This window comes from Pseudophryne corroboree, chromosome 9 (genome assembly GCF_028390025.1).
Source record: "Pseudophryne corroboree isolate aPseCor3 chromosome 9, aPseCor3.hap2, whole genome shotgun sequence".
Classification (NCBI taxonomy): Eukaryota; Metazoa; Chordata; class Amphibia; order Anura; family Myobatrachidae; genus Pseudophryne; species Pseudophryne corroboree.
In genome coordinates this window covers 298,601,324-298,620,799 of record NC_086452.1, presented here as the reverse complement: position 1 = coordinate 298,620,799, position 19,476 = coordinate 298,601,324, and the positions used below count along the sequence as shown (strand labels likewise).

Sequence of the window (19,476 nt, the reverse complement as noted above, 5' to 3'; positions counted from 1 at the left end):
AGACTCCATGTCCTCCTCAGCCAGGGTATCAAATTTGTAGAATTTAGCAAACGTGTTTGCCCCTGACCAAGTAAATGCTCAGCAAAGTTGTAAAGCCGAGACCCCTCAGGCAGTCGCCCAAGATGAGCCCACTTCCTTGTGGAATGGGCTTTTTCTGATTTTGTCTGTGGCAAGCCTGCCACAGAATGAGCAAGCTGAATTGTACTACAAATCCAGCGAGCAATCGTCTGTTTAGAAGCAGGATCACCCATCTTGTTGGGTGCATACAGGCTAAACAGCGAGTCAGATTTTCTGACTCCAGTCGTCCTGGAAAGATATATTTTCAGGGCCCTGACAACGTCAAGTAACTTGGAGTCCTCCAAGTCCCTAGTAGCCGCAGGTACCACAATAGGTTGGTTCATGTGAAAAACAGAAAACACCTTAAGGAGAAATTGAGGACGAGTCCTCAATTCTGCCCTGTCAGAATGAAAAATTAAGTAAGGGCTTTTATATGATAAAGCCGCCCATTCTGACACACGCCTGGCTGAAGCCAGGGCTAATAGAATCTTCACCTTCCATGTGAAATATTTGAAGTCCACAGTGGTGAGTGGATCAAACCAATGTGACTTTAGGAAACTCAAAACAACATTGAGATCCCAAGGTGCCACTGGGGGCACAAAAGGAGGCTGTATATGCAGTACCCCTTTTACAAACGTCTGAACTTCAGGCACTGAAGCCAGTTCTTTCTGGAATAAATTTGACAGGGTCGAAATTTGAACCTTAATGGACCCTAATTTTAGGCCCATAGACAGTCCTGTTTTCAGGAAATGTAGGAAACGACCCAGTTGGAATTCCTCTGTAGGGACCTTCTTGGCCTCACACCACGCAACATATTTTCGCCAATTGCGGTGAAAATGTTTTGCGGTTACATCCTTCCTGGCTTCGACCAGGGTAGGGATGACTTCATCTGGAATGCCCTTTCAGGATCTGGCGTTCAACTGCCATGCCGTCAAACGCAGCCGCGGTAAGTCTTGGAACAGACAAGGCCCCTGCTGGAGCAGGTCCTTTCTTAAGGTAGAGGCCACGGTTCTTCCGTGAGAATCTCTTGAAATTCCGGGTACCAAGTCCTTCTTGACCCATCCGGAACCACGAGTATCGTTCTTACTCATCTCCTTGATTCTCAGTACTTTTGGTATGAGATGCATAGGAGGGAACACATACCATGACTGGTACACCCACAGTGTTACCAGAGCGTCCACCGCTATTGCCTGAGGGTCCCTTGACCTGGCGCAATATCGGTCTAGTTTTTGGTTCAGGCGGGACGCCATCATGTCCACCTTTGGTTTTTCCCAACGGTTTACAATCATGTGGAAGACTTCCCGCTGAAGTCCCCACTCTCCCGGGTGGAGGTTATGCTGAGGAAGTCTGCTTCCCAGTTTTCCACTCCCGGAATTAACACTGCTGAGAGTGTTATCACATGATTTTTCGCCCAGCGAAGAATCCTTGCAGTTTCTGCCATTTCCCTCCTGCTTCTTGTGCCGCCCTGTTTTCGTGGGCGACTGCCGTGATGTTGTCCCACTGGATCAATACCGGCTGACCTTGAAGCAGAGGTCTTGCTAAGCTTAGAGCCTTGTAAATTGGCCTTAGCTCCAGTATATTTATGTGGAGAGAAGTCTCCAGACTTGATCACACTCCCTGGAAATTTTTTCCTTGTGTGACTGCTCCCCAGCCACTCAGGCTGGCATCCGTGGTCACCAGGACCCAGTCCTGAATGCCGAATCTGCGGCCCTTTCATAGATGAGCACTCTGCAGCCACCGCAGAAGAAACACCCTTGTCCTTGGAGACAGGGTTATCCGCTGATGCATCTGAAGATGCGATCCGGACCATTTTCCCAGCAGATCCCACTGAAAGGTTCTTGCGTGAAATCTACCGAACGGGATCGCTTTGTAAGAAACCACCATTTTTCACAGGACCCTTTGTGCAATGATGCACTGATACTTTTCCTGGTTTTAGGAGGTTCCTGACTAGCTCGGATAACTCCCTGGCTTTCTTCTCCGGGAGAAAACATCCTTTTCTGGACTGTGTCCAGAATCATCCCTAGGAACATTAGACGTGTCGTCGGAAAAAGCTGCGATTTTGGAATATTTAGAATCCACTCGTGCTGTCGTAGAACTACTTGAGATAGTGCTACTCCGACCGCCAACTGTTCTCTGGACCTTGCCCTTATCAGGAAAGCGTCCATATTTCTTTTAGGAAGAATCATCATTTCGGCCATTACCTTGGTAAAGACCCGGGGTGCCGTGGACAATCCAAACGGCAGCGTCTGAACTGATAGTGACAGTTCTGTACCACGAACCTGAGATACCCTTGGTGAGAAAGGCAAAATTTGGACTTGTAGGTAAGCGTCCCTGATATCCAGTGACACCATATCGTCCTGGTTCGCTATCACTGCTCTGAGTGACTCCATCTTGATTTGAACCCTTGTATGTAATTGTTCAAATCTTTTAGATCTCACCGAGCCGTTTGGCTTCAGTACCACAATATAGTGTGGAATAATACCCCTTCCCTTGTTGTAGGAGGGGTACTTTGATTATCACGTGCTGGGAATACAGCCTGTGAATTTTTTTCCAATACTGCCTCCCTGTCGGAGGGAGACGTTGGTAAAGCAGACTTCAGGAACTTGTGAGGGGAAGACGTCTCGAATTTCCAATGTACACCTGGGATACTACGTGTAGGATCCAGGAGTCCACTTGCGAGTGAGCCCACTGCGTGCTGAAACTCTTGAGATGACCCCCCACCGCACCTGAGTCCGCTTGTATGGCCCCAGCGTCATGCTGCGGACTTGGCAGAATCTGTGTAGGACTTCTGTTCCTGGGAATGGGCTGCCTGCTGCAGTCTTCTTCCCTTTCCTCTAACCCTGGGCAGATATGACTGGCCTTTTGCCCGCCTGCCTTCATGGGTACGAAAGGACTGAGACTGAAAAGACTGTGTCCTTTTCTGCTGAGATGTGACTTGGGGTAACAAAAGTGGATTTTCCAGCTGTTGCCATGGCCACCAGGTCCGATGGACCGCCCCTTTATACGGCAATACTTCCATGTGCCGTCTGGAATCTGCATCACCTGACCACTGTCGTGTCTATAAACATCGTCTGGCAGATATGGACATCACATCTACTCTTGATGCCAGAATGCAAATATCCCTCTGCGCATCTCGCATATATAGAAATGCATCCTTAAAATGCTCTATAGTCAATAAAATATTGTTCCTGTCAAGGGTATCAATATTTTCAGTCAGGAAATCCGACCAAGCCCCCCCAGCGCTGCACATCCAGGCTGAGGCGATTGCTGGTCGTAGTATAACACCAGTATGTGTGTATATACTTCTTAGGATATTTTTCAGCTTCCTATCAGCTGGCTCCTTGAGGGCGGCCGTATCTGGAGACGGTAACGCCACTTGTTTTTATAAGCGTGTGAGCGCCTTATCCACCCTAAGGTGTGTTTCCCAACTCGCCCTCACTTCTGGCGGGAAAAGGTATACCTCCAATAATTTTCCATCGGAGGAAACCCACGTATCATCACACACTTTAATTTATCTGATTCAGGAAAAACTACAAGTAGATTATTCCCACCCTACATAATACCCTTATTTGTGGTACTTGTAGTATCAGAAATATGTAACACCTCCTTCATTGCCCTTAACATGTAACGTGTGGCCCTAAAGGAAAATACGTTTGTTTCTTCACCGTCGACACTGAAGTCAGTGTCCGTGTCTGTGTCTGTGTCGACCAACTGAGGTAAATGGGCGTTTTTACAAGCCCCTGACGGTGTCTGAGACGCCTGGACAGGTACTAATTTGTTTGCCGGCCGTCTCATGTCGTCAACCGACCTTGCATCGTGTTGACATTATCACGTAATTCCTAAATAAGCCATCCATTCCGGTGTCGACTCCCTAGAGAGTGACATCACCCATACAGGCAATTTGCTCCGCCTCCTCACCAACATCGTCCTCCTACATGTCGACACACACGTACCGACACACAGCACACACACAGGGAATGCTCTGATAGAGGACAGGACCCCACTAGCCCTTTGGGGAGACAGAGGGAGAGTTTGCCAGCACACACCAAAAACGCTATAATTATACAGGGACAACCCCTTATACAAGTGTTTTCCCTTATAGCATTTTCACATATGTAATCATATCGCCAAATAAGTGCCCCCCCTCTCTGTTTTAACCCTGTTTCTGTAGTGCAGTGCAGGGGAGAGCCTGGGAGCCTTCCTCTCAGCAGAGCTGAGCAGGAAAATGGCGCCGTGTGCTGAGGAGAATAGGCCCCGCCCCCTAAAACGGCGGGCTCTTCTCCCGGAGTTTATGAGATCTGGCAGGGGTTAAATACATCCATATAGCCTCAAGGGCTATATGTGATGTATTTTAGCCATAAAAAAGGTATAATACATTGCTGCCCAGAGCGCCCTGCACCCTCAGTGACCGCTGGTATGAAGTGTGCTGACAACAATGGCGCACAGCTGCAGTGCTGTGCGCTACCTTATGAAGACTGAAAGTCTTCTGCCGCCTGTTTCTGGACCTCTGGACCTCTTCAACTTCGGCATCTGCAAGGGGGGTCGGCGGCGCGGCTCCGGGACGAACCCCAGGGTGAGACCTGTGTTCTGACTCCCTCTGGAGCTAATGGTGTCCAGTAGCCTAAGAATCCAATCCATCCTGCACGCAGGTGAGTTGAAATTCTCTCCCCTAAGTCCCTCGATGCAGTGAGCCTGTTGCCAGCAGGACTCACTGAAAATAAAAAACCTAAAAAAAACTTTTTCTAAGCAGCTCTTTAGGAGAGCCACCTAGATTGCACCCTGCTCGGACGGGCACAAAAACCTAACAGAGGCTTGGAGGAGGGTCATAGGGGGAGGAGCCAGTGCACACCACCTGATCCTAAAGCTTTATTTTTGTGCCCTGTCTCCTGCGGAGCCGCTAATCCCCATGGTCCTGACGGAGTCCCCAGCATCCACTTAGGACGTTAGAGAAAAAGTAGTAAAAGGTAGAAAAAAATCCAAACAAAAATGCTTCTAGGCAGAGAAATCTGGAAAGCTCTCTGCAGTGCACCCATCTTGCTCTGGGCACAGTGTAAAACTGAGGTCTGGAGGAGGGGCATAGAGGGAGGAGCCAGTGCACACCCAGAGTCCAAAGCTTTCTTAAAGTGCCCTATCTTCTGCGGAGCCCGTCTATTCCCCATGGTCCTTAAGGAGTCCCAGCATCCTCCAGGACGTTAGAGAAATGGAGGCTACTACTAGTGCTAAAGCTGCTGCCACTAGTCATGACATTGACAATGCAAGTCCATCAACGTCATCTACTAAGGCAGATGCCCAGGGGCATAGAGGGCTTAAGTCAGGGTATGTAAAATCATTTCATTTTAGAGTGGTAAAGAAAAAAAAATCAAAGGGAAAGTTAGCACCAGGGGCAATAAGATAAACTGTGCATTCAGAATCAGAACCATCAGACATTCTCGAGGACCGCTTAGGGGTGTCCACGTCAGCTATGTGTGAGTCTGACATTTCTCACACTGTCCACATAGAGGAACCTCTTTCACCACCTTCCACCATTTCTGAACCATCTGCACATGTGGGAAGCAGTACAAGTAAAGACAGTGATGAATCTGATGAGGAGGGTGATAAATCTGATGAGGAGGGCATAATACAAATTGAGGATTTGTATGTGGAAGTGGGACAGGATGAGTTGGATATGTGTGTACTATCTGACAGTGAGGATGTTGATGATGATGTTGTTTGTGCAAGCCAGCCACCAGTGGCTGCAGTTGATGACCATGATAAAAAGAAAGCCATTGCGATGCCTGGGCATAAGACCAAAAAAGCCACCTCTCGGGTGTGGAATTATTTTAACCCCAATCCTGACAATGTTTATGAAAGCTTTGAGTTAAGGATGCTCCCGCACCAGAATTTAAATAATGTTTATTTATTTATTTATTATTTTATTACCAGTTATTTATATAGCGCACACATATTCCGCAGCGCTTTACAGAGAATATTTGCCCATTCACCTCAGTCCCTGCCCCAGTGGAGCTTACAATCTATATTCCCTACCACATGTACACGCACACACATTCACACTAGGGTTAATTTTGTTGGGAGCCAATTAACCTACCAGTATATTTTTGGATTGTGGGAGGAAACCGGAGTACCCGGAGAAAACCCACGCAAGCACGGGGAGAATATACAAACTCCACACAGTTCGGGCCATGGTGGGAATTGAACCCATGACCTCAGTGCTGTGAGGCAGTAATGCTAACCATTACACCGTCCGTGTTTATGAAAACATCTGCTCCATTTGTGAGGCCAAATTTAGTAGAGGTAGGAACATTAGTCATCTAGGCACCTCCTCCATGTTACGTCATTTGCGGCAAAGACATGAAATTTATTGTACAAGATTATAATGTAATTAACACCTCATCATCAACATCCTCAGAGTAATTACTTAACAGAGTAAGTCTGTCTAAAAAATTGTTTTGTGGGGGCCCAAACAAACCAATAATTTCAGCCACAAGTGACGGTCCCTGTCACTAAAATGATTGGTTTGTTAAACTGTGCATGTATCCTGTTTAATATATACAACATAAGGGTGGGTGGGAGGGCTCAAGGACAAATCCATCTTGCACCTTATTTCTTTGCGTTATGTGCTCTTTGGAGAGTTTTTGGGCAAAGGTTCTAAAACCGCTATGCTGTCTGCCACTACAGTGCCACTCCTAGATGTGCCATGTGTTTGTGCCATCCACTTTTGTCATCCAGCTACCCCGGTGCACCCTTTTGACCTAAACTGGGTAAAAACAATATTGTGAGCTGTGAGGTGTTCAAAATAGACGGGAAATGAGTGAAAATTAATGTTATTGAGGTTAATAATACTGTAGGAACAAAAACACCTCCAAATTCTGTGATTTTTGCAGTTTTTATGATTTAAAAAAAAAAAAATTATAACCAAAACCAAAATACACAAGGATGGTTTTGGCAAAACCAATCCAAAACCCGAAGAAAACCCCCCCAAAAAACCCGAAAAATGGCCAGGCGTACATCTCTAATCACAACAATACCCAAAATAGAGTTGTAAATGTTACTAGTCGCTCCATATACAGATGTGTCCTCATAAACTGTGGCTTTATTTGCGCCAAATAGTCTGACTTGACCACGTTGAGGCTCCAGAGGAGGTGCTGCAGTTCAGTTCAAATTTCAAATCGGGGAGTCACACCAACGGTCATCAACTGCCATTTTAAACTGGCTCACTGGCTGTTGGTGTGGCTCCGTTATTTGAATTTTTAACCGAGCTGCAGCCCCACATCTGGAGCCGCCCCTGGCTGGGAGTGACAAAACTACTTTAACTACATTGTACTGATCAATTTAATGTTCATCATTTGTATATCTGTGTGCAACTGACTTTGAATCTGTATACGAAGTGCTAAGATGCAGCATCCATGGCTTTTTCTCACACCATTGTGCTCCATCTGCAACTTTGTATGTGTTTAAAACTAATTCCTGTGTGGTTAAATTTGCAGCCTAGTGTTTCTAGTACACTTTGAGTGGTGCTTCTGCTACGCAAAAAAAAAATTAAAGAAAAAGGCGGTATGCTACACCTCTCGTAGTGTCTGAGTCAAGCCGGGTATCTCGTGCCGTATAGTGTATAGATGTTAGGTGTATGAGGATACTTCTGTATAGCAATATATATTTTACTGTAGGTTTAAAAGGGTCATTTAAAGATAGTTTTATAGAAGTTGGACCAACCTTTTGCTTTGAATTGTCTGCCTCACCTTATTGGCTTGTCATATCTTGAAGGGGAACTCCTCAATAAACCTACGAAGTGCAGGTTGGATGGAGAGACTAGACAGTCCTTCCCTCCCATATTCAGTCACAATGCATCTACGGCAGAGCTGCTGCAAGCTGAGAACACGTGTCCTACGCAATGGTTTAAAAAGTACTAATTTAATACCATTTTGGCAACACAGGGGATTGTGTCCGCTCCTATCCACCACCTGCTCCAGAAGTTTCACTGGGCAATCTGAGAAAAGTTCTCTCAACCAAAACCTTCCTTTGATAAACAGGACCCGCACACTGATAGGGCCAGATTCCATCTTGATGCTGACACTAAATAGGTGGTTGCCTTGAGAACTGTCACGCACAAGGAAGGTGCCAGCTGTCTCTCTCTGCAGCATGGAGTGGGCCTGAACTGTAGGAAGTGGTCCCCAATAGAAGCCACTGGCCTGAAGTGTAACCACAGACTGCTCGACAAGTTGTCTCTCGCTGTCCCGGAACAGACGATAACGAGATCGGGGCACAAGAAGGGACGGCGGATCAGGATAGACAATTTGCTCTGACTCTTGCTGGGGGCAAGTCCCCCCTCCAACCATTTCAAAGACTCCATGCGTGAAAGAACATCTTCAACTTCCATAAGAACTGTGTGACCATCCTATGAACAGAAGCCCCAAAGTGCATTAGTGATATGTTATATAAAGTATTACATAAAATATTTGCTAGCTCATACAATCTAACTTTCCTGTGCAAAACTACAATATATTTAAAACCAAAAGCAACAAATCAGAACTGTTATTGCACAGTATGCTACTTCCCATATCCCCTCTTATTGAGGGGTCTATTTATCAAATGCCCTAAAAATCCTGTGAAAATGGCCTATTTATCAATCCACACAGCATATGATGTCCAGCGCTCGTGCTCTTATGTGATAGCTTTCTTTGCTTAAGAAGGAAAGCGGCTGTACCATTGGTTTTTCCTTCTACCCAGTATTTCCCAAACCCACTTACAGACCAGACATTTGGGATGTTGCTGCTTTAGCACAGGTGGGTTAACATACTGAGCTAATAATTATAGATTTTTGATTATTATTATTTTTTATTGCAATAATCCAAGACTGTATTACAGTGTTTTTGTTGCCAGCCTAATTTTTCATGCTTTTACCCATGACTAAAGTAGTTAAAAAAGAAAAGGAACTTAAGATAATGAAAAACTCTACTTAGCATTACTTTACAGTGATCATATGGGAATATTGGGGGTAATTCCAAGTTGATTACAGCAGGAAATTTTTTAGCAGTTGGGCAAAACCATGTGCACTGCAGGGGAGGCATATATAACATTTGCAGAAAGAGTTAGATTTGGGTGGGTTATAGTGTTTCTGTGCAGGGTAAATACTGGCTGCTTTATTTTTACACTGCAAATTAGATTGCAGATTGAACACACCACACCCAAATCTAACTCTCTCTGCACATGTTAAATCTGCCTCCCCTGCAGTGCACATGGGGGGTCATTCCGAGTTGTTCGCTCGCAAGCTGCTTTTAGCAGCTTTGCACACGCTAAGCCACGGCCTACTGGGAGTGAATCTTAGCTTATCAAAATTGCGAACGAAAGATTTGCAATATTGCAAAAATACTTCTCTGTGCAGTTTCTGAGTAGCTCGAGACTTACTCTGCCAGCGCGATTAGTTCAGTGCTTGTTGTTCCTGGTTTGACGTCACAAACACACCCAGCGTTCGCCCAGACACTCCTCCGTTTCTCCGGCCACTCCCGCGTTTTTCCCAGAAACGGTAGCGTTTTTTCACACACACCCATAAAACGGCCAGTTTCTGCCCAGAAACACCCACTTCCTGTCAATCACATTACGATCACCAGAACGAAGAAAAAAACCTTGTAATGCCGTGAGTAAAATACCTAACTGCATAGCAAATTTACTTGGCGCAGTCGCACTGCGGACATTGCGCATGCGCATTAGCGACTAATCGCTCTGTTGCGAGAAAAAAATAACGAGCGAACAACTCAGAATGACCCTCATGGTTTTGCCCAACTGCGATCAACTTGGAATTACCCCCATTGTTCTTTCAGGCACTATTAATAAAATGAAAAAAAACAATGTGTATGTAGCCTTGTTAGTAGTGGCATAACTTGGTAGGCCCAGGTGCAAAAATATGCTTTGGGTGCCCCACCCCAAGTTTATAATATGCCACATGGCAGTGTGAGACACGTGTGATGGAGAGGCAGTGGATGGCATAGAGAGGCAGTGGGTGGCAGGGTGTGGTAGAGGGTATCCGGTCTCTAGGTCGACCACACTTAGGTCGACAGTCACTAGGTCGACATGCATTAGGTTGACAGGGTTTCTAGGTCAACATGGTCACTAGGTTGACTTGTTCTAGGTCGACATGACAAAAGGTCGACATGAGTTTTTCACCATTATTTTTTCATTTTTTGAACTTTTTCATGGTTTACGATCCACGTGGACAACAATTGGCACCTTGCCCGAAGCATGGCGAGCAAAGCGAGCCATGCGAGGGTACACATGGTGCACCAATTGGGATTCCTGGTCACTCTATGAAGAAAACGGCACAATTTTTTTTTTAAACCTAATGTCGACCTTTTGTCATGTCGACCTTGCTCGTGTCGACCTAATGCTTGTGTTGACCTATTTTGGATGTCGACTTCGTTACTGTCAACCAATAGTGGTCGACCTAAACGTGGTCGACCCTATGAACCACACCCGTGGTAGAGGGTGGCAGGGAGAGGTAGCACCAGGTGACAAGTACAAGCTCACAGTCCTACATGGTGCAGAGAACAGGTGGATGTACCCAGGGCTGCCATCAGAAAGTGTGGGGCCCAGAACAGACAAACTAGGCAGGGCCCACCCCGCGCCCCTTATCTGTACCCAAACAAAACAATTTTATATGAGGCATCCTGGTTTCTATCAATCACCAAGTTTTCATTTTGTGAGGGTGAAACACTGTCAACAATAGTTGTTGTTGTCTTTTCTTTTCTTTTTATGGGGGGGGGGGGGTGGGGTTTAGGCAGTCAGAGTTCCAGCCCTGCACACAAATAAGCATGCAATGATTAGTAAATCAGTAGGCAATGGTGTGACAGCCTGCACACACAACCAGCCCCAGGCCCCCTTCTGCCTCTCTCAGCCATTACAACCTTGCTTACACCCCATCTTGTGTGTGTCAACATCTTTTTCTTCTTTACCACACTGTTACTCAGGTCAGCAATTCTACGCAATAAACTTTATTGTTCAGTGGCATCAGCAGCAGGGCTCTCTTTCCGGCAGTTTGTTCACTGCTTCAGCAGTGAGATTCGGGCCATGAGAGACAGGCGGCGCTGAAGGGAGAACAAGGCCGCTGTCACTTTACTGCAGAGCAGGGAGGCAATGGTGACAATAGCGGCAGCCGGAATGAGGCAAAGCATCCCGGGCCCTCCACTCTCTGTGAAAGTGGCTGGGCCCACAACAGTTGTACCCATAGTACCCCCATGATGGCGGGCCTGGATGTACCTTAGTGAGAGCAGGATCATAGTGGCCACTGCTCTGTCTGAGAGGGGGCATCCTGGCCCCTGTTCTTTCCTCAATAATAAACTGGGAGAGGGGAAAGGGAAAAATCAACCGCACTAGGCATTTCCCTCTCCTCCAACTTGAGTAAGGTAAATCAAGAAGGTGGTAGAGGGAGAATAAGGAATATGTATATTCCAATCACTAAACCAACTACAGATGTAGCCACATGCATCGTTGTCACAAAGCATATGCACGGGCATTCGCATAGCGACATCTTGTGCTAGTCGCTGCCCACAGAAATGAGTGATGCGGATGAGCATGGCTACATCTGTACCTATTACTTTTTATAAGGCCACCTGCGTGGAAAATACCTTGAGACATACATGGGTTGATGGTGCTCCCCTGAGTACAGACTGCTACTGCTAGAAGAAAACAAAAACTCTTTTATGGGGGCACTCAACGTTTGTAAATACAATAAAAATCTACTTTTAGTATGTATTAAAATAGTTCAAGAGAGGAATTGTTCTCAATATTCTGCCTGGCAATTTAAATGGTAATCCTTGGAAGATTACCAATATATGTACACTTGGCTAGATATCACTCACAATTAGTAATAATTAGGGTAACGTGTACCGTCGTTACTAAACAAAATTATTCTTTATAATCATATAGCTGGGATCAAGACAAAACCTTATATAACAGAGGATATTGGTATCCCTTATTAGAGCACTGTGTTAATTAGTGCATTTTTCTGGCATTTGTATTTTGATGTGAAAATAACAAATAAAAATTCAACACAACCAATACTATAAATAAACAAGAGGGCTTTAAGGTGTGTACACATGGTGAGATACGGGCTATGCCCGATTCTCACTACGCGACAGGGACTAGGTCGGTATCGCTAGCATATAACGACAGTGCTTACGTATTGTAAGCACAGTCGTTATATGCTTGCGATACCGACCTGGCTTTGTCCGATTTTGGCTAAGTGTCAATTTTGACTATCTTTTACACAAGATAGACAAAATTGACTTGCCTGCACAGTCTATCTAGGTATGCGATACTGACCACGATTCGGTATCGCATCGGGATCGCAAGGTGACTTTCACCTTGCTATCTGCACCAACTTTCTTTGCGATTTTGACAATATAGTCAAAATCGCAAAGAAATATCTCACCGTGTGCACACACCATTAGTGTGAAGAAATTTACAAAAAACATTAGTGCAGCTGCATATACACATACGATTACATTTGATGTATAAATAATACTGTACATTTAAATGGACGGGCAGAATAATGAGAACAATTGCTCTCTAGAACTATTTTAAAACATACCAAATAAAAATAGGATTTTGGTACCTACCAGTAAATCCTTTTCTCGTAGTCTGTAGAGGATGCTGGGGTCCACATTAGTACCATGGGATATAGACGGGTCCACCAGGAGCCATTGGCACTTTAAGAGTTTGAGAGTGTGGGCTGGCTCCTCCCTCTATGCCCCTCCTACCAGACTCAGTCTAGAAACTGTGCCAGAGGAGACGACATACTTCGAGAGAAGGACTTAACACAGATAGTGGTGAGATTCATACTCGCTCACACATACAAGGCATGTCAAGACAACTATCTTGAACTACTCAGCAACAGCTGAAACATTACTTACCAAGTAACAATGCAGTACTCCACTAAAATGAAGTTGTACTGAACCAAATAACAATAGCAGGAAAACGAAGCGCTGGGCAAGCGCCCAGCATCCTCTACGGACTACGAGAAAAGGATTTACCGGTAGGTACCAAAATCCTATTTTCTCTTACGTCCTAGAGGATGCTGGGGTCCACATTAGTACCATGGGGATGTACCAAAGCTCCCAGAACGGGAGGGAGAGCGCGGAGGCTCCTGCAGAACCGATTGACCAAACTTCAGATCAGATGCCAAAGTATCGAACTTGTAAAACTTTGCAAACGTGTTCGACCCAGACCAAGTTGCAGCTTGGCAAAGTTGTAATGCCGAGACACCCAGAGTACGAGTAGAGTGGGCCTTGACAGATTTTGGACACGGCAATCCTGCCGTAAAATAAGCATGCTGGATAGTGAACCTGATCCAGCGAGATATCGTCTGCTTAGAAGCAGGACACCCAATTTTCTTGGGATCATATAGGACAAACAGAGAGTCTGACTTCCTGTGACGAGAAGTTCTCTTCACATATATGTTAAGAGCCCTTACAACAGCCAAGGACTTTGATTTAATTGAGGAGTCAGTAGCCACTGGCTCCACAATAGGCTGGTTGATATGAAATGCAGACACAACCTTCGGAAGAAACTGCTGGCGTGTCCGGAGCTCAGCTCTATCTTCGTGGAAGATCAAGTACGGGCTTTTACAGGATAAAGCCCCCAGCACGGAGACAAGTCTAGCAGAAGCTAAGGCCAACAAAGTGACCGCCTTCCATTTAAGAAACTTGAGCTCCACTTCCTGTAGAGGCTCAAACCAATCCGACTGTAGGCGGTACAAATGGAGGTTGGATATGCCGAACTCCCTTCAAAAAGGTCTGAACCTCAGGGAGGGCAGCCAATTGCTTCTGAAAGAAAATGGATAAGGCTGAAATCTGGACCTCCACAGATCCCAACCTCAAACCCATATCCACTCCAGCTTGCAGGAAGAGGAGGAAACGTCCCAGTTGAAATTCCACCGCAGGAAACTTCTTGGACTCACACCAAGAAACATATTTCTTCCAAATACGAATGTAATGTTTTGACGTTACCCCTTTCCTAGCCTGTATTCTTGCTCGGAATGCCCTTCCGAGCAAGAATCAGGCTCTCAATTTCCATGCCGTCAAACGTAGCAGCGTTAAGTCTTGATAGGCGAGCGGCCCCTGCTGCAGCAGGTCCTCCGGAAGAGGCCTCGGCTCTTCTAGCAGTAGATTTAGAAGGTCCGCGTACCAAGCCCTTCTTGGCCAGTCTGGGGCAATGAGGATCGCTTGAACCCTTGTTCTCCTTATGAGCTTTAGGATTCTTGGGATGAGTGGGAGTGGTGGAAACGCGTACACTGACTGGAACACCCACGGAGAAACTAGGGCATCCACTGCCACTGCCTGTGGGTCCCTCGACCTGGAACAATTACGCAGAAGCTTCTTGTTGAGACGAGAGGCCATTATGTCTATTTGGGGCAATCCCCAAAGATCTGCTATTTCCTTGAAAACCTCCGGATGGAGTCCCCACTCTCCTGGATGGAGATCGTGTCTGCTGAGGAAGTCTGCTTCCCAGTTGTCTACTCCCGGAATGAAGATGGCTGACAGCGATAACGCGTGTTTTTCTGTCCAGAAGAGTATTCTTGTCACCTCTGATATTGCCGCTCTGCTCTTCGTTCCGCCCTGTCGGGTTATGTAAGGCACTGTTGTTACGTTGTCTGACTGCACTTGGATGGCCCGATTTCTCAGAAGAGGGGCCGCTTGAAGAAGACCGTTGTAGACGGCTCTTAGTTCCAGGATGTTGATGGGCAGGCCAGCCTCCAGGCTTAACCACCGTCCTTGGAAGGTTACTCCTTGTATGACCGCCCCCCAGCCCTGGAGGCTCGCATCCGTTGTTAGCAGGACCCAGTCCTGAATCCCGAACCTGCTGCCTTCCAGGAGGTGAGGCAATTGGAGCCACCAGAGGAGAGAAATCCTTGCCTTTGGCGACAGACGAATTCTCTGATGCATGTGGAGGTGAGATCCCGACCACTTGTCCAGGACTTCCAGTTGAAAGGGCCGAGCATGGAACCTCCCGTACTGGAGAGCCTCGTAGGAGGCTACCATCTTTCCCAATAGGCGAATGCATGGATGAACCAACACCCGGGGTGGCTTCAAGACAGCCCGGACCATGGATTGGATCACCACGACTTGTCCCGTGGAAGAAACACCCGCTGCACTTCCGTATCCCGGATCATTCCCAGAAATGACAATCTCTGGGTTGGTTCCAAATGTGATTTTGGAAAATTCAGACTCCACCCGTGACTCTGGAGCAGTCGCGTTGTGAGAACAATGGACTGCAACATCTTTTCCCTGGACGATGCCTTTATCAGGAGATCGTCCAGATAAGGAATGATTTTCACACCCTGCTTGCGGAGTAGCATCATCATTTCTGCCATCACTTTGGCAAACACCCTCGGTGCTGTGGAGAGGCCGAATGGCAGGGCCTGGAACTGAAAATGACAGTCCAGCAATGCGAAGCGGAGATAAGCCTGATGGGGCAACCAGATCGGAATGTGAAGGTACGCATCCTTGATATCCAATGACACCAGGAATTCCCCCTTTTCCAGACCTGATATCACCGCCCTGAGAAACTCCATCTTGAACTTGAACTCCTTTAAAAAGGGGTTCAATGATTTGAGGTTCAGAATGGGCCTGACCGAACCATCCGGTTTCGGTACCACGAAAAGGTTTGAATAGTAACCCTTTGTCAGCATGTGCGGTGGTACCGGCACAATGACCTGTGTCTCCACCAGCCTTTGGACAGCGTCTTGAAGCACAGTGCCGTCCTCCAACAGAGTTGGTAAGCCCGACCTGAAATAACGGTGAGGAGGGAGACTTTGAAATTCCAGCCTGTATCCCTGAGACAATATCTACTACCCAGGGATGCAGGCCGGACGATACCCAGACCTGACTGAACTGTCTGAGTCTCGCTCCCACAGGCCCCAGCTCCGGCCCTTCCCGTCCACCGTCATGCGGAGGACTTTGGAGTACCTGAAGTAGGCTTTTGTTCTTGGGAACCTGCGGCGGCAGGCTTCTTGGATTTAACCTTACCTCCCCTGAAGAAGGTATTGGATGACTTGGCCTTTCTGTACTTGTTGGGCCAAAAGGACTGCTGCGTAGCTGAGGAGAAGGATCTCTTCGGAGCAGGTGCTGCTGAGGGAAGATATGGAGACTTACCCGCTGTAGCGGTAGATATCCGGAGCCATAGTCCCCGACGAGCTGAAACAGACATGGAAGAAATTCCTGCAGCCACGGAACCCAGGTCTTTCATGGATTCAACCATAAAACCTGCAGAATCATGAATGTTGCGTAAGTATAACACAACGTCATCCCTAGCCATTGAATCCAAATCCTCAATTAAGGTAGCCGACCACTTCACTATTGCCTTCGCAATCCATGCACTAGCAATAGTGGAGCGGAATATGGTCCCTGAAGCCGTGTACACTGATTTCAGAGTATTATCAATTTTCCTATCTGCCAGCTCCTTTAAGGCGGTAGATCCCGGCACCGGAAAAAACCACCCTCTTGGAGAGTCTGGATACAGATGCATCAACAATTGGCGGGTTTTCCCACTTTTTCCTATCCTCCTCAGGGAAAGGAAAAGCTACCAGAATCCTCTTAGGAATCTGAAACTTCTTTTCAGGATTCATCCAGGCCTTTTCAAATATAGAATTCAGCTCTTTTGACGCAGGGAAGGTTAGCGAGGCTTTCTTGTTTTCAGTGAAGAAAGCCTCCTCAACCTGCTCAGGTGTGGTATCATTAACATTTAACACATCCCTGATAGCCTCTATCAACAACTGTACCCCCCCTTGCAAGAGATGCGGACCCCCGCAATACATCCCCATCTGTAGTGTCAGAATCGGTATCCGTGTCGTCTTGTGTTACCTGCACAAGCGCACGTTTGTGGGGGAATATAGTGGGGTGACCCGAGGTACCAGACAAGGGCCATACAGCCATAGAGGATTGCAATACCTGGGTTGTAGACTCATTACTGGTAACCCTGTCAGATATCTGAGAAATCCAAGTTTTGATAGCGGAAAACCACTCTGGTTCCCTTGCTGGAATCTGTGCCAAACCAGTGCTAACCTGATTACATGGAATGGGATCATCCTGTGAGGATAAATCCTCTGCAGCATATGACACTGTATCCCTGGACATTGCTGCTGGTGACCACCAAACACACCACACACACACACAGGATGGGGTAAGACAGAGTTTTCCCCCCAAGAATGGCAAGAGAGAGAGATTGGAGCCAACCCATACCAGCGCTTAACACAAGGAGAAAACCCCTTATCAGCGCTGACTTGTGCACCTTAATAGGACACACAGTCAAACAATCAGCCTCCCTTCCCTTCTACAACCCCCTGGTACAGTATTACAGTAATCTGGAGCTGCTGTGGAGAGACCAGGATCTTCCTTCAGCTACAGCATGAAGGAAAATGGCGCTGGAACGCTGCAGGGTCCGCTCTGAGGAGAAGCTCCGCCCCCTTCATGGCGCTGTCTTCCCGCTCTTCTGTATTTGAAACTGGCCTGAGGAGTTGTGCTGGCTGGGATCCCGGGAGCCCGACAGACTTGCTGACCAGTGTGAGGGGTAAGCGCTGGCCCAGGGCGCCCCTCACAGCGCCGCACAGTGTGCCTCTGGTAACTCACCACTTGCTTCAGCTCTGTAAGGGGTCGGCGGCATGCTGCTGGAGTGAGCGGTTCCCCTGCGGCGGAGACCGATCAGCCCCTCTGGAGCTCAGTGTCCAGTCAGCAGAGTCAGTGGCTCAGACCCTGCAGGGCAGACACTGCTCCCCCCCTTAGTCCCACGCTGCAGGGAGGCTGTTGCCAGCAGCCTCCATGTAAAATAGAAAACTCTAAACTAAACTTCATTAGGAAAGCTCAGGAGAGCTCCCCTAGCTGTGACCGGCTCCTCCGGGCACATTTTCTAAACTGAGTCTGGTAGGAGGGGCATAGAGGGAGGAGCCAGCCCACACTCTCAAACTCTTAAAGTGCCAATGGCTCCTGGTGGACCAGTCTATACCCCATGGTACTAATGTGGACCCCAGCATCCTCTAGGACGCAAGAGAAAGTAAATTCTTATTGTATTTACAAGAGTAAAGAGTGCTGCTAGAAAAGTCTTCTTTTTCTTCTAGAAGTAGCTTTCATCAGTCATGCAGGATCTCAAAATGCCAGTTACACTGTCCGTCAGCTGCCTCAAATTCACAGACAGCTGTAAACTAGAGGAAGTACATGGCTGTGATTATCAGAGCTAGTAAGCGGCAGGACAGTCTGAGGGTTATATGTACAAAGCCTTGGAGAGAGATCAAGTATCAACCAATCAGCTCCTAACTGTTATTTTGCAAACAAAGTCTGTAATGTGACAATTAGGAGCTGATTGGCTGGTGCTTTATCTCTGTGCACTGTATCACTTTCCAAGGCTTAGTACATCTCCTCCCACGAGAAAGTAGACTGATGCAGCTGCAACACAAGAGAACAGCCCTTCCTCCTTAAGGTAAGGAGCAGGTCCCCTGCTCCCAGTGCTGGGCTAGTCTTCCAACATTGTTCAAAATGGCCGGACGGAGAGGCAGGGGAAAACTCACTGCTGGTCTGTGGAGCAATGGAGCCCTTAGTCCACAGGGGTCCCAGTGCAATGCACCTGCTGCACCACCGGTAGTTCCGCCTCTGCTTTTTTGTAATGTCAATGCTAAACTTTACATTTGAGAGATTTTTTTCTTGTACTGTTTTGACTTGTATTTGTCTAACCGCCATAAATTACGCTTAAAATAGCAATTCAATATTTCCCCTTTGGCAGGGGTGGGAGAATGACATACTACTACTACCATTTATTGGAGCTATACTTATAAAATGGATATGAAACTAGAATTCAGGGAAACCTGACCATAAGAATATTCCTGGAAACTGTATGTTTCCTGTAATAAACATTACTTTAAAAGATTTATTGACAAAAGAAAAGTGTTTATTGTGGCTCTTATGGATGTGGACTCTGTTGGTTGTTAAAGATAAAATCAATGGTTGAGTGTCTTTAACTCACTGTAAAAGAATATTACTTAAATGATATGATATGTTTACTTCAGGCTAACTTTTATCATGTAGTAATATGGCATGCTTACACTAGGGCTTTTAAGACAGAGGGATTGGGACACAAAACACGGCCATCCATGCATATTTTGATGGTTTCCCCATGATGCTATCTTTGCAAACTATATACTAATTAGTGTGACTGTTATAAAAACATGTTTCATACAATTTTGTTTCAATATGCTTTAGTAGTATTGCAAAAGCTGACCCATGGTATTTTTGGGTCAAAGGATAAAAAAAGATTAAAATCTGTGCTTTCAACACAACTGTTCAGCATTAGATATTTACAGAAAGCAGAGCGATATGCAAGATCTTGAAAGTTTGCAAGAGTATTAAAGGAGAGCCAACAAAGAACTCATTTAAAATTACCAAT

General features: G+C 46.5%; 1 long non-coding RNA gene across 1 annotated transcript in view; it reads right to left on the bottom strand.

Moving 5' to 3' along the window:
- The window catches only part of LOC134958053 (uncharacterized), a 218,097-nt gene that overhangs the window by 62,497 nt on the left and 136,124 nt on the right, over positions 1-19,476 (bottom strand). The window contains exon 3 of the long non-coding RNA XR_010186856.1: positions 7,794-8,449. This is a non-coding gene — a long non-coding RNA (uncharacterized LOC134958053). The remainder of the gene's footprint in view (positions 1-7,793; positions 8,450-19,476) is intronic.